The sequence below is a fragment of the Rhincodon typus genome, chromosome 7, assembly GCF_021869965.1.
Source record: "Rhincodon typus isolate 14 chromosome 7, sRhiTyp1.1, whole genome shotgun sequence".
NCBI lineage: Eukaryota > Metazoa > Chordata > Chondrichthyes > Orectolobiformes > Rhincodontidae > Rhincodon > Rhincodon typus.
The window spans coordinates 68,915,831-68,926,087 of NC_063338.1; the positions used below are offsets into that span (position 1 = coordinate 68,915,831).

Sequence of the window (10,257 nt, forward strand, 5' to 3'; positions counted from 1 at the left end):
TCCTCCAGCTCCACACTGTGTTACCTTCTGAAGTTAATTGTTTTTCCGATCATTAAGAATCGATTTTGATTGAAGTCAAACGTCCAGTATCTCTGTGAATGGACTTTTATTGAAGTTGAATGCCCAATATCCCTGTGAATGGATTTTGATAGAAGTTGAATGTTTGGTGTCTCTGTAGGCCCCATATTGCCTGTGCTGGGTTGCCCATGGTCTACTGAAACTGTTTGTTAGGTTTGTTTGATTGTTCTCTTAGTGTGGAGGTGTAACTTGGAATTCAAGGTTGAACAATAGTCCCAGACAGAAATTATTCTGGCCCTGTGTGTTTGTTGCAGCCTAAGCCAGGATTTTGTCCAGTATTTTAGATGTTAGAAAAGTCCAGGGTCTTGTCCTCCCTGTCAGATGACGGGGATTTTTGCTCTCTCCTACAGTGTTGACAATAAGGAGCGACAATCAAATTAAAAATTTGCACTCTGTCTGCAAGGGATCTCTAACTCAAGAGAAGTAAGCCTCCTGTAACTGCAGCATTATTGAAACAGATCAAAACTACCAAGAGGTCTGAAAGTAGTTCAGCCCACTTTCACGGAAGAGAAATGAGACAGAAAACAGAATTAGAAGTACAAAGTAATTGCAACGTATGTGGATCATATTTAAGTTAAAATTACCAATGTCAGGATATTCTTTTCATGATTGAGTGCCTGTAATTACATCAGAAGTAAAGGTTTAAAAGTCACATCTAACCTGAAATGTATATCTGCTGTGTGATTTTGCCCAGCTGTCAATTTATCATATCAATTTCCTGATGTGAGAGGTTAGAGATGGTTGGTAGACCCAATCTTATCTCGGATAAACTGCATTTTCCTGTCTGTCTACAGCTCAGCCTGTTATATTGCATTCTGGGCCAACATTCATAGCAAGAACACAACAGCCTCAGGAGATAAAATTAGTAAATGTTAAAAACAAGTCTAATTTCAAATATTTTCGATCAAATGGTTAAAGATAAAAGTGTTGCAAATGATAATTTAGTCTCATTTGTATGTTGTTGAGTATTTGAAAAGTCCCTGTGTCTGTGTGGGTTTCTGTTGGGTGCTCCAGTTTCCTTCCACAGTCCAAAGATGTGCAGGATAGGTGGGTTAGCCATGCTAAATGTGGGGTTATGGAGATAGGGTAGAGGGCTGGGTATAGGTAGGATGACTATCAGAGAGTCGGTGCAGACTCGATGGGCTAAATGACCTCTTTCTGCACTGTAGGGCTTCTATGATTCTATAATCTCTCATCAAACTGTTTTTTAAATTTATGCACTTGAAATTTAAGTCCCAATGACTTTTCTGTTATGAAAAAAACAAACTATGTTAATGGTCGCATACACATTGTGGATTATTTCAGTGTCAGACCTAACACTGTCTATGCATCTCCTTAACAACTTCTGTCAAAACAGTCAGAATCTGTTTAATACTTGTGGCCCATCGCCAGGCTGCATCATAATACATGTCCTTTAATTACCTTTGTGCATACAATACAGTGAGGAATTTAGCTTTGTAAAATTTTAAACATTTTCTATTTTCTATTAATCAAAATGCAGAAGGCTGGTTCCTCACTTAAGAGTGAGAAACATAGAAACATAGAAGATAGGAGCAGGAGGAGGCCATTCAGCCCTTTGAGCTTGCTTCATCATTCTTCATGATCATGGCTGATCGTCCAACTCAATAGCCTAATCCTGCTTTCTCCCCATGACCTTTGATCCCATTCACCCCCAGTGCTATATCTAGTCGCTTCTTGAATGCATTCAATGTTTTGGCGTCAACTACTTCCTACAGTAATGAATTCCATGGGCTCACCACTCTTTGGGTGAAGAAATGTCTCCTCATCTCCATCTTAAATCATCTACCCCGAATCCTCATACTGTGACCCCTGGTTCTGGTCACACTCACCATCGGGAACATCCTCCCTGCATCTTCCTTGCCCAGTCCTGTTAGAAATTTATAAGTCTCTATGAGATCCCCCTTCATTCGTCTGAACTCCAGCGAAAACAATCTCAAACTAGTCAATCTCTCCTCATACATCAGACCCGCCATCCCTGGAATCAGCCTGGCAAACCTTCGCTGCACTGCCTCAAGAGCAAGAGCATCCTTCCTCAGAAAAGGAGGCCAAAACTGCACACAGTATTCCAGGTGTGGTCTCACCAAGGTCCTGTATAACTGCAACAACACATCTTGCCATTTAGTGTGGTGAAAGCGTGGAATGTTCTTACATGCACAGTAATTTATATTAGCTCAGTTATTAAATTTAAATCTGAGATGGATAGAATGTTGTTAACCAGGTCTATATATGGATATAAACCAAGGAATTAGAGTTAGGTCAATAATGATCTCCAACAATGTTGGAGCAGGCTTTAGGGGCAAATGGCCTACAATTCTTAAAATGATTCTACGATTCTTTTCTGTTCAGTTGTAACTGTGTTCCATTTTACACCTCTATATCAACACATCAAAATGCATTTACATTTTCTGTATGTGGGAGGAAGATAGCAGTGATTTATTAGCATAAATAAGTTGCCCGATTTTCATTCCATTTGTTCCATTCAGGAAATTAGTTCAGAAATTCATCAAAGTATTTTGTTTTCCATAATCAAAACCAAAGACTTCAGAGTTGCAGCTACATTTTCCTGTCTCTTTCTGAGGTTGCTTTCTCTGAATTACTGTTACTAAATTTTGTGGAAGTTCTCAAATGTTCCGCCTATCGTAAAAAATAAGAAATGTGGTATATGATTTTCAGAGCTGGACACAACATCTCAAGTACCAGCAGGTTGCATTAAAGAGGATATCACTTCAGCTATTTGCAACAAACAACATACTGATCATACCCAAACAGCCCACACTTGCATAGCCCATTACATAGTGTTAAGCATTAAATGTGATTGGACAGCATTTGCTAAATAAGCCTGAGTGTGTGATTATTTTTGCTGATAACCAAGTTTCATTTGGTTCATTGTGGAGTACATTTGAGTGTTCGGGAAGCTATACCACAACATATTCATGACACAATCTCTGTCCTGTTGTCTGGTATGATGAGTCAATTGCAGAAGGTTTATTTATAGATTCTTTTTCTTTATATCACACCTTACCCTTCCTTTTCTTTTGTCCTTCCAATTTCCTATTCTCAGACATCCAGGAACAATTGCTTATGCAGCCACTCCAGGCTAAGGAGGCAGAAAGTGAACAATGGCTTTGCACTGATAAACAGGGACTGCTACTTGACATGACATTTTTAGGATACTGGCACTGCACATTCCCTGAAGGCTTGTGCCAAGGTGTGACCAGCATAAAGAGAGTTTACTGCATGCTCGTCAGCTGCGTGCAAGTCATGCCACTGATGAAGAATAATTCATTTACCAGCTCAATGGACAGCCAGGTTACAGAAGTATCCTACAACAGACTACTCAGATGAGGATGTTAAGCATCAAGGGCATGAGCAGCGAGATGCTGGGTGCATTGGCTGACCTACTGTACAGCCTCCTGTTACTGTCAAGATCATGGAGGAGTCCCATTGCAATTTGGCAGAGGCTATTGCATGCTATCACCCTTTGCTATCTATTGCAGCCTTGGTGTAGATAGGTTACTTAAACCTGAAGCATTGCTGTGACGTGCAGCAAAGCTCTGCAGAATATCAGGAATATCAACAGGAAAATGTGGCCACAAATGTTGCAGGGTATTTCGAAATGTGTTGCAGTAGGATAAGATCGCAAAAAAAACCTTACCTCCAATTTAGGGCCTGGCTGTTTCACATTGTGTGGCATCAGAATTGCGCCAATTCAAAATTTTCTGGTTCATAGAACCTTTACAGTGCAGGAAGAGGCCATTCAGTCCATCAAGTCTACATTGACTCTCTGAAGAATATCCTACCCAGATTCATACCCCCATCCTATTCCCATAACCTCACATCTATGGTGGCCAATCCACCCAACCTGCACGTCTTTGGACTGTGAAAGAAAATCATAGCACCCAGCAGAAACGGGGCCAATGTGTAAAGTACACACAGACAGTCACCCGGGAATGGAATTGAACCCAGGTCCCAGGCACTTTGAGGCAGCAATACTAACTGCTGTGCCACCATACCACCTGAAATAGTTTGGAATTGAACTCAGATCAACTGCTTGGAAGGCAGTTACGCTCACCACTGTAACACCATTACTCTACATCGCCCTGGTTCACAACTGGACTTGCCATTCTGCTTCAGCAGCACACAGGCCATGCAGGAAGCAGCTGATGGTGCATCACGTCCCACCACAAGGCAGCTGTAATCTTTGTTAGGCTCACACCCTCCCCAGAGTATTATGTTAAAAACTAAACAGATGTCAATGATTTTAGACTTCTCCACAGTTCCGTTACCTGACAACATCTGCTGAATTCATAAACTCCTCTGACTACCACACAGCAGAAGCAAAAATAACCAAGGCTCCAAGGAATTACCACTGAAAGATATAGACCTATACTAAGGGTTGGATAACAAAAATCAGGCTGTGGTTATGCACCTGGGACTTATGTTTAGACCAGAAGTGACAGATGGTAACTTTTTTCCCATACCAACATTGATCTCCATGAAATTAGTTTGCAGAAGTTAAACCTGCTACCTAGTGTATGTGATCAGCACCACAAGACCCTTTATCAGGCGAGATCAAGCTGAAGGCCACGAGAAGACTTAAGGAATGAGAAAGCACATTTGAATGGTTAATTTATATAGCCAGAGAGATTATTCAGTAGTAACTATGAATTATCAAGTTGTTAAAAATCAATTTACTGTGAATTTGGCAAATCCTAACTTTCAGTTCCCTGATGCATTCTCCATGCCAATATCTGGAACAATCAGAGTCCACTTGCCAAACTATCATTACCCCGTTTCTTCTGCACTCTAAATTGTTGCTGCCTTTGACATTTGTTATTCTTACATTTATTTTGATGAGTGCAAGTCAAAAAGCTTCAATAGCATGCAACCTTTGACAGCAATTTTTAACTTTTTCCTGAGAGTTGAGTGGCTATCCAGCAAGGAAGCATAGTGAGCTTCTGGCATTTGCCATACATCCCAAGGCATCCTATGTATTGCTTAATAATCAATTCCAGGCTCCTTACCCTGATGGCACAAATACTTCTTTGATCTTTAGAAGATCAAAGCAAAGGTTCTACAGTTGAGAGTCCCTAAAAGTAGACAAAGGACCTAAGGCAGATTATAGCAGGTAGGCAGAATGTCATACAAATGTACGAACAAGAAACAAGAGTAGGCCATTCACCCTTTGAGCCTGTTCACCCATTTGATAAGATCATGGCTGATGTGATGTTAACCACAATTCTACGTTCCCTGATAATGTTTCATTCCCTTTGTAATCAAGAATCTATCTAACTTTGCCTTAAAAAGATTTGAAGTTTCTGCATCCACTGCCTTTTGAGGAAGGGAATTCTAAAGATTCTCAACTCTCTTAAAAAAATAAAGTTTCCCCATCTCTTTTTTTTAAATGGGTGAACCCTTATTTATAACAAATGGCCCCTATTTCTCAATTCTCCCACAAGAGGAAATGTTCTTTGAATATTGACCTGATCAAGTAATCAGAATTTTACATGTTTCAAAGAAGTCACCCGATTCTTCTAAACTCCAGAAGATGCAGGTCCGTCCTGTCTAGCCTTCCGTCAAAAGGCAATACATTTATTCCAGGTAGGAGTCTAGTAAACCTTCTGCAATATACTTCTAATGCATTAACATTGTTCTGTATGTACAGTGACCAATACTGTACACAGTACTCCAGGTATGGTCTCACCAATGTTCTGTATAACTGAAGCATAAGCTCCCTACTCTTGCATTTAATTCATTTCACAAGGAAACATAACATTCTATTAGCTTTCCTGATTACTTCTTGTACCTACATACTAATCTTGTGTGATACACTTATTAGGCACCCATATGTCTGTGTCTCAGAGCTCTGCAGTCTCTCACTATTTAAATAATCTGCATCTTTTTTCATTCTTCCTGCCAAAATAGACAATTTCACACTTTACCACATGGTACTCCATTTGCCAGATCTTTGCCCACTCACTTAAACGATGTATCTTCCTTTGTAGGTTCCTCATGTATACTTACACAACTTACTTTCCCACCTATCTTTGTGTTATCAACAAATTTAGTCACTAAACCTTCAATTCCTTCATCCAAATCATTTACAAAGTTTTTTTTCAAAGAATCAAAGCACCAGTACTAACCTCTGCGGCATACCACTCATGACATCCTGTGGGCCTGAAAAAAGCCCTTTTTTTCTTACTCTCTGCTTCTTGTTACCCAGTCAATCTTCTATCAATGCCTATATGTTGCCCCCAACATCATGGAAATTTATTTACTATTCATACACTGGTTCATCTTCATGTCCAACAAATTGTTTCTTCAAAGAACTTCAATAAATAAGTTAAACATAATTTTCCTTTGGTAAGAACATATTGGCTCTGCATGATTCCCTTGAACTCATCTAAATGCCCTGTTATAACATTTCTTAATAATTGCTACAGATATTAAGATAACTGGCCTGTAGTTTTCTGCTTTTTGCCTCCTTCCCTTACTTTTCCATGAGAATCCATACAGTGTGGAAACAGGTCATTCAGCCCACAAGTCCACACTGACCGTCTGAAAGCCATTCCACCCAGATCCCCTACCCTTTCCCTGTAAACCTACATTTCCAACTGCTAACGCACCTAATCTACACTTCCCTGAACACTATGGGCAATTTAGCAAAGCCAATCCACCTAACTTGCACATCTTTACACTGTGGAAGGAAGTAGGAGCACCCAGCAGAAACCCAGACAGACATAGGGAGAATGTATAAACTCATACAGACAGTTGTCTGAGGTTGGAGTTGAACCCAGGTGAACCAGCAGTGCTAACCACTGAACCAGTGCTGCCCTTTATGAGCAAAGGACTAATAATGGATATTTTACAATCCAAAGGAACCCAAATCTAATCAGTTTTGGAAAATTAAACCAATGCATCAACTATTTCACTAGCTACTTCTTTTAAGACCTAGAATGAAACCTATTAAGACCTGGGGACTTGACAATTCATAGTTCCAACAATTATCTCCATTCTACTTCCCTAGTAATTGTAATTTTCTTCAGTTCTGCCCTCCCTTTCAATTCCTGATTTACAGCTAATTCTCGGATGCTTCTTGTATCCTCTCTGGAGTAGACCAATGTCAAGTACCCATCCAATTCATCTGCTATCTCTTTATCCTCCATTACTAATTCCCCAGCCTTATTTTCTAAAGGACCAACAGTTACTTACTTCTTTTCTTTTCTAAATATCTGACAAAGTGTTTTCCTTTCTTTATGTTTGGCTAACCTTCTCCTGTAGTTAATTTAAATCTTACCTCATTATTAATGTTTTAGTAATCCGTAGCTGCTTTTTCTATTCTGTCCAAACTTTTGACCTGCTACTTATCTTTGCAAGATTATGCATCTTTGAATTTGCTAACACATTTGAATTTTTTAGTTAACCATGGATGGAATTTGTTGGAATGTATCGATTCTGCACTGATTGGAATATTCCCTTAAATGTTTACCACTGCATCTCTATTGACCCATCCCTTAACATTAATTTGCCAGTTCATTTCACTAGCTCTGCTTTTATGCCTTGTTCAATTCCAAAATAGTAGTCTTGGACTTACACTTTCTTCCCTTAAGCTGTATATAAAAATTTAATAATATTTTACATATTGTTACCAAGGGGCACTTTCACTATAAGGTCAGTAATTAATCTTATCTCATTGGTCAATCCATGTCTAGTATAGCCTGCTCTGGTTGGTGTCATACAATGCTAGTCTAAAAAAATTATCATGAAAATATTCGATGTATTCCTCATTTAGATGACATTTTCCCATCCGATTTTTCCAGTCTGTATATGGGTTAAAATCCCACGTGTACCATTTTGACAAACTCTCTTAATACCTTGTCCTACCGTATTGTACCTGTTCGAGAGCATGTACACAACTCTCACAAGTGACCTTTTTCCTTTATTATTTCTCATCTCTGTCCAGGGTGATTCTATATCCTGTTTTCTGAATAATCCCTCTCTATTATTCTAATATCACCTTTAATTAATAGAGCGACTACACCACCTTTTCCTAGCTTCCTGTACTTCCTAAATGTCAAATACCCTTCAATATTCAGGTCTGAATCAAGGTCATGCTGCAGCCATCTATCAGTTCCAGCCAACAGATCATGATTACTTATGCCAATGTTCATTTTGTGCTGCCTGCTGTTTTATATTTTTCAGCATTCAGCCCGCGCTGTTGGTTTGATGGGCATCCAAACAAACTCATGAGCGGCTAGCACCACTTAAAGTTAGCCTGCACTTCTCAATATGAGCTTGCATCTCTGAAAGGGAAAGGTATTTTGTGCTAGCTACAGGGAATAAGAACACATGCAAAGGGAATCCATGCCAGGAAACATTGCAAAGTAGCACAGCATGGAAAGAAAGCACTCCAAGTTTTTCAGATGCTGCGCAAAGGGCCTTTTTAAAGAATGAGAAAGAGATGTACTGTATTCACAAGATTATACATGAATTCTGTGAGAGAAGACTTGGATGAGCACCATAATGTGGCAGCCTAAGAAATAAGACTGATGGCTAAGTAGAACACAGTGCTGGATGCATTGGAAAGCTTCCCAGAAACACTAAGGAGCTTAGCAGGACTTTGTGCAAAAATTTGCAACTCACATGAAAGTGGTGGCCAACTCCATGTGGGCACTTGCAGCCAAACCAAAATGGCACAGCAATAATATCTCAATTTCCACTACAGTTACTACTTACTCCGAGTCTTGGTGCTTCAGTAGAAATTCAGTCTGAAGTCCTGCAGTGTTAGCTTGCTCTCGCTATGGCTATGGATTACAGAGTCCTCCAGCAACTCTCTACCATTGCTGAAGCACCATGCTGGAGGATTTGCAGTAGCTCCAATAAGCACAGACCTACTGTTCTTCTGAGGAGGACTCCATTCTTCCTCCTGTCCCCGCTAGTCTTGCTGTCCTGGTTGCTGCTTACCACCAGTGAGCATGTGACACCCAAGCTGAGATGTTGCAGCCCGAAACGTCAGCCTTCCTGCTCCTATGATGCTGCTTGGCCTGCTGTGTTCATCCAGCTCTACACCTTGTTATCTCATGTTGTAGTCTGAAGCCTGGTCTTTTAGACCAAAATCTGCTTGAGGACTACCAGCAACAAGGTCTGCTGTCTTATTAAAGTCAAGAACCTTCAACCAGCCAACTAGGATAGTACAGCAAAGAAAGCATTAGGACAGACAAAAGCCATGGAAGTTAAGCAGGGAACTTGCAGCCAAATGCAACCAATGCTCAAGATCAAAAAGTTGACTTTAAGATATTGGAAGATTTGAGTTACAAATTTGGTTTGGAAAGATTATTTTATGGTAGCTGATATTCTTTTCATGATGGCCAAATGGACACTGTTCCATTCAAAGACAAGGGAAGGTCAGATGGGTAATTGTGGTTGTGGACAGACAGATGTATTGCAGTTAGATGAGTGAGGATTCTAGTACTAGGAGGCATAGTCTAAGAATTTGGGCCAGACTTCAGAAGACATGTTCAGAAACACTGCTGTACGTAAAGGATGGTTGATGTTTGAAGCTTTCTTCCACAAATGTGGATCAGTTGTTAATTTTAAATCTGAGATAGATAATTTTTTTGTTAAACAAAGCTATTAAATATACAGAGTAAGGCCACAGATCAGCTATGATTTCATGGAACAGAGAACAGTACAGCACAAGAACAGGCCCTTCAGCCTGCCATGTCTGTGCTGGCCGCGATCTCATTCTAAACTAATCCCATCTGCCTGCACATGATCTGTATCCCTCTATTCCCTGCCTGTTCATGTGTCTGTCTAATTGCCTCTTAAACGTTGTTATTATGTCTGATTCTATCACCTTCACTGGCACCTATTACCCTCTGTGTAAAAAACTTTCCTTGCACATCTCTTGTAAACTTTCTTCCCCTCACCTTAAACCTATACCCCTAGTATTTGATATTTCCACCCTGAGAAATCTCTTTGAATGGCAGAATGGGCTCAAGAAGCTGAGTCGCCTATTCCTGTTACTGTATTCTTATGTTTGTTAAGGCAGCTGAGGCAGAAAATGTGTAGAGCTGGATGAACACAGCAGGCCAAGCAGCATCAGAGGAGCAGGAAGGCTGACGTTTCGGGCCTAGACCCATTTTCTGAAGAAGGGTC

The 10,257-nt window shown here is 40.1% G+C and overlaps 1 protein-coding gene across 1 annotated transcript in view; it reads left to right on the forward strand.

Annotated features, from left to right (window-relative positions):
* The window catches only part of thsd7ba (thrombospondin, type I, domain containing 7Ba), an 886,244-nt gene that overhangs the window by 828,241 nt on the left and 47,746 nt on the right, over positions 1–10,257 (forward strand). The gene's annotated exons all lie outside the window — the stretch shown is intronic.